This window comes from Pelobates fuscus, chromosome 7 (genome assembly GCF_036172605.1).
Source record: "Pelobates fuscus isolate aPelFus1 chromosome 7, aPelFus1.pri, whole genome shotgun sequence".
NCBI lineage: Eukaryota > Metazoa > Chordata > Amphibia > Anura > Pelobatidae > Pelobates > Pelobates fuscus.
The window spans coordinates 132,854,645-132,861,078 of NC_086323.1; positions in this window are offsets into that span (position 1 = coordinate 132,854,645).

Consider the following 6,434-nt stretch of genomic DNA (forward strand, 5'->3'; position numbering starts at 1 on the left):
ATCGCAAACGGAACGGAGTCGCTATAGTTATCAAACGCTCTTGCCCCTTCCAGCTGTCTGCCCAGGATGCGGATCCGGAGGGGCGATACATTATAGTTACCGGGACTCTCCACTCCCACGTTGTACACCTGATCAACATTTACGCCCCGAATCAGCCAGATGCTGGGTTTTGGTCCACACTGCGTGATAAGGTTGCCGCATTGCCACACGGAATGGTCCTTATGGGGGGAGATTTTAATGCTACACCCTGTCCGGCGATGGATAGGAGCTCCAGGGCTGGAGGTCCGAGATCGCAGGGACGCGGGGGACAGGACCGCCAGCTTAAGACCTTTATTGCGGAAACAGGACTGGTGGATGCTTGGAGGGCGCAACACCCTATGGACAGAGATTATACTTTTTACTCTGCTCCCCATGGCACCTATTCTAGAATAGACCTATTTTTAATAAATGCAGCTAGCCTTTCCAGGCTCTCGAGCTCAGAGGTGGGAAGTATATCCTGGTCTGACCACGCTGACGCATCTATAGTCTTAGGTAATCTTTGCATGGCGAGCCCATGGTCCTGGAAACTAAATTCATCGCTGCTGAGAGATGAGTCGATTCTAGACAGCATTCGGAAGGCTATTACGGATTACTTTCAGGTCAACACCACACCTGACGTAAGTAACAGCACGATTTGGGCTGCACACAAGGCAGTCATAAGAGGGGAATTGATTAAACTGGCCACAAGAAAGAAACGACTAAAACACCTTCACCTGGAAACTCTGCTTAAACGGCTGAGGAACCTTGAGCAGCAACACCAGGCTACCCCGGACGCTGAAATACACGGTAGACTGGAGACAGTCAGAAGGGACATACGCACACTTCTGCTAGATGACACGGCTAAGGCCATGACATGGTCCAGACGAACCTATTTCGATAAAGCCAATAAAATGGATACGCTATTGGCCAGGACGCTTAGGCCCAGGCAACAACGGCCCCACATCACGGCCATCAGACACCCAGATGGCACGACGAAAACAAAACCGACAGACATCGCTAAGGTATTTGAAGAATATTATAAACAATTGTATAATCACTCCCCGAACGGTCACTTGATGGGAGGCCAGGAGGACCGAAGCATAAAACGATTTCTCGAGGGACTAGACTTGCCCAAATTGTCAGGGGACGCTGCCGGGAACCTAGCGGCGGAGATCAGTACTGAGGAGGTGGACAAGGCCATATCGAGCCTTAAAGGGAACAAGGCACCTGGCCCTGATGGATATGATGGATCATACTACAAGGCCTTCAGGGAGGAGCTAGCACCTCACCTGGCCACGCTGTTTAATTCCTTAAGACAGGGAGGAAGACTGGGCCCTGACATGTCATTGGCTACGATCATATTACTACCCAAACCGGATAAGGATGCACACCTACCTGAAAACTACAGGCCTATATCTTTGATTAACCATGATGTGAAGATCTTGGCCAAAATACAGGCAGACAGGCTGAACCCACTTCTGACTACTCTTATACATGCCGATCAGGTGGGGTTCATACAAGGCCGACAATTGTTCGAAAATACAAGGCGAACGGTTGATCTGATCTGGAAACAGGTGGCGACGAATACGCCCTCCCTGGTAATATCTATCGATGCTGAAAAGGCCTTCGACAGGGTCAAATGGAATTTCCTATTCGCTGTATTGTCCCACCTGGGATTTCCGGAAGAGTTCGTGCACATCACGAGGGCAATGTACCATGATGTAAGGGCTCAGATACAGATCTCAGGGGCCCCGCTTACTCCTTTCCACCTACATAATGGAACCAGGCAGGGGTGCCCTCTCTCTCCCCTCCTCTTTGTGCTGGCCCTCGAGCCTCTTCTACAGGCGATTCGCAGACATCCGAACATTCATGGAGTAGAAGTCGGAGGGGTAGAATTCACCGTATCTGCCTACGCAGATGATGTTCTCCTCACCGTTACGAACCCGCTCGAGTCGATGACAGCATTGCAGAGAGTTATAGGAGAATACGGGGACCTATCTGGATACAAAGCAAACATTCCAAAATCCAGCGCGATGCCAATCGGCATGACAGCTGAAGATGTGGCTCAGATACAGACCGCTTACCACATGCGAATGGAACCACACTCCCTCAAATACCTGGGAGTTCATTTGACGGCAGACCCGGACCGACTGTACTCTAGTAATTATGAACCCATGCTACGGGCTTTAATGAATGACATGGACAAATGGACCGATAAATCTATCTCTTGGCTGGGACGTATTCACTCCGCCAAGATGAACATCCTCCCTCGTATTCTATTCCTGTTTCAAGCCCTCCCCATCCGCGTCACGAAATCTCAATTACAGCCGCTACAAAGGGCGATATGTAACTTCGTATGGCGGAATAAGCGGCATAGAATAGCCAGACAAGTTTTGTATAGGCGTAAAGATAGAGGGGGATTGGGGCTTCCAAACCTGTACTATTATTATTTGGCGGCCCAGCTGTCCCAGGTGATTATGTGGCATTCCCCTGTGGGTGACAGGAGATGGGTGGAACTAGAATCTTTGATGGTCGGTCTTGATGTTCCCCAATTCACTATGTGGGTCCCGAGAGAACATAGGCCCATGGTCAGAGTAACCTGCCCGGCCATCCTTAATTCTCTACGATTATGGGATGTGAACAGCACCAAATTCGGGCTCACCTCATCCCCCTCCCCCATGACTCCGATACTTAGGAATCGAGCATTTCCACCTGGTATGGCCCCGAGGAATTTTCGCAATATAGAAAAAACCGGGGTTCAACGGTATTACCAACTCTATCGAGGGGGGACCGTGATCCCTTTCCAAGACCTCCAACAAATCACCCACCTGACTCCCACAGATTATTTTCGATACCTCCAGGTGAGGGACTTCGCTAGGAAACCAGATATTATAGCCGCGGCCAAGGGGCAGTTTACCTTCTACGAGAAACTTTGTAGAGACGCATCTGCCCCTAAGGGGATGATCACCCTCATATACGCTCACCTTAGTACAGAAACTAGAGAATGGGGTAGACTGGCGTACATCGACAAATGGGAACAGGACTTAGGGGAAGTACTCGAAGGTATCGAATGGCAGGAAATCTGGGAAGCCACCAAGAGCGCCTCCATATGCGTCACACAACAAGAACAGGCATGAAAAACCATGCTCAGATGGTATACTACCCCGGTCATTTTACACAAAATGCACAAACTAGACTCCGACGATTGTTGGAGGAGTTGCGGTTTCCGGGGTACGTATCTCCATATGTGGTGGGAATGCCCGGCGCTCCAGGGTTTCTGGAAGGCTGTTGAAAACCTAATGAGACAGACGTTTGGCAGGCCCCTCCCCCTAGACCCATGGATCTATCTTTTAAATAGAACTATAGAGGGATGGTCCAGGAAAGAACAGAGATTGGCGAGGACAATCACCTTAAGTGCGCGTAGAACTATAGCAGCGGCTTGGCTAACCCCTGGAGGACCGGAGTTCGGGGGGGTGATCTCTAGAATAAGGGACAGCAGAATTATGGAGGATCTTACTGCCAGGATGCGAGGGACCGAGGCGGCCTTCCAAAAAGTATGGGAACCGTGGGACAATAGCGCCCCGGGCACTGGGGATACTTAATGGGATGGGACCACGCACACTACTTCGGGGGGTCCCAAGCTTGTCAGCCCTCCCTCCCCCCCCCCCCCTCTTTATTCCTTAATCCTTGTTTCTATCTCTTTCTTCTCTCTTCTTCTCTTCTTTTTATACTTCTACAAAACCCTTGATATATATAGGGGTTTTCTCTTTTATTCTGTTATTCTTTCATTTGTGTTGTCTCAGTTCAATTGGAAGTGGTTCCTTCCTAGCACAGACATGGGACATGTTGGAGAGACGGGGATCCCTGGGGCTCTTCCTACTTTGGGTGGCCTCTGGGCTATTGATTAAGGTACAGGACCTGTCTAGTAGTACAATATACTTGCAGAGAGGCGGATAGCCTGGAATTCCAGAGGAGGATTGTCTATCGGACTGGTATTTGTTACGATAAGAGCTCTGGCAGGGGTTATCTAACATTGTATATTATTGCACAGGATTTGCCTTACCGCTTTTTCTCGCTATGCCTCTCCTGTGTAACAGTAAGGAACTTAATTGACGTTACACACAAAAAAAAAAAAATCCCTCGATAGGGGGCAGGTATTACAGACTGCATACAGTGAATTGTTGTGGGTGCCAAAGGTGTTATGTATTTGTCTTTGATTATATGTTCCTGTATAATTTGGCTTCTGCGCAAGCTTACATGTCGTATTGCTTCTGCCTTTCCTGTCGAGTGCAAAAATAAAGAATTCAAAAAAAAAAAAAAAATTGAATACCAGGCAATTATCCAGATATATTAGCTTATGTAATTTAGAAATCGTAAATCTTAAGTAGGAAAGTTAAAATTCTGCAAACGTAAAATCTGGTTAGAATTATTCTTATTGGATGGACATAGGAATGGTCAATGATCTAGTATGAGAAATATTGTATTTGTAAAATTGCACTATAAAAGGATATCTTGCCTATGAGAATTGCAGCCAGCAGCAAGTTAATTCAGTGTGATTTGACTGTCAGCCAAACTTTCTATTGCTTTACGCTGTGAAATGCTGTATTCTGTGTTAAAGGAATATGTAGCAACCTGATTTCAAAGTGTCCTGTCGTAAATCTTGTTGAAAACTGCATACAGGTCGATATAACGTTGCTATTTAGCCATCTATAATTTGTGTTAAATCACTTCCATATTGTATAATTAAGTAATACATAAATTCACTGATTATTGTTATTATTATTGTCACAATAAATTATATTTTTATAATTAATTTGTGATTGTGTGAAATAAAAATCCTCTAATGAAAGTGGGTAGTTCTCAGCTTTAAAGGACCACTATAGTGCCAGGAAAACAAACACTGTGAAAATCACAGTGAGAAGCGCCTCTAGCGGCTGTCAATGAGACAGCCACTAGAGGCTGGATTAACTCATTTGTAAACATAGCAGTTTCTCTGAAACTGCTATGTTTACAGCAGGCAGGGTTAACCCTAGAGGGACCTGGCACCCAGATCACTTCATTAAGCTGAAGTGGTATGGGTGCCTATAGTGGTCCTTTAAATTATAAATCGGGGAAACAGTGCCAATATATCAATTTTGATTTAATAAAAAATATTTTTTGATATTTTTTTATGAAAATATTCTTTTAATATTTATCACCCCATAAATATCCTCACAATGTGGAGGCAGACTGCTGAGATCATTAGTTGAAATTCTATTTCACACAGTAATTCAGAAGCATTACTATTTGTGTAATTCATGCAATATTAATCTTGATATAGAAAAGAGTTTTGTACGGAGATTAATTCAGTGTATAGAAATATGGTTGAGTCCAGTGATACATCTGTATCAGACAATGTCCAAATAATTGAAGACTTGAAACTTCATGCTTTAGTCAAAATTCATAAATATATGAAGATTGATATAGACTATGAGGAATGGTTGAATGAGATAGAAGAGCAGGCTAATTCTACCATTCTAAATGATTCATCCATAATAAGACCTCTCTTAAATTAATTGGAGACCAAAACAACAGAGGGAAAAATAGGGTACATAATACACTCTTGGCCTTTCTTTATGTTAGGACTTCTAAAGATGTTACAAGAAAACGGTGTACTGAATACCAGATTGGACACATGCAGAGACAATCTGGGTATTCAAAATGGGAAATACCAAGATTTAATTGCTGAGCATAATACCCATCAGGCTGATCACGAAAAAGAACTGAAAGCTATGAAAGATAAATGTGCACAGGAAATAATTCAGCTTAAAAAGCAATTGGAAGAATACGAGAAGGAGAGTCAAAAATCAGACAGTGAGGTTAGTAGTCATCACTGTGTACCAAAAAGTTGCACAAAAACACAAGAAAGGGCTACCTGTAAATCCCCTTTTTTTATGATTTTCCCACACCAGACCAGATTTTCCCAAAACAGTCTGAAAGGATAGATGCGAGCAAATCTGAGAACACCTGTGGAACACTGTTCCTCATCTCTTTCATACCTGGGTTTCCTTTGGGCCACGGAATATGCATTTTTAAGAATTATTAAAAATTATCTGGGGCTTTGATCTGTACGGCACTTTAAGTTCTAAAGCGCTTTCTTAGCAGAAATAATGGTTTTATACTTACCATTTTCCATGATTATCTCAGATTTCATCTTTGACCAGGACATTAGCTGCATAGCTTGAAGACTTTCCAGATGGATACGGCACATTGAATCAAAGGTCCATGTCATGTACCATTTCTTAAGGATGTCATCATACATGCCCAATTAATTCCTGGCTCTTTCATAATTTTCTAGGTGCTCAGATATGTTTCCTGAACTTCTAGAAAATTGTGGGACTGTCTCTTTGAGGAATTTTATCTTAGGAGTTTCATAG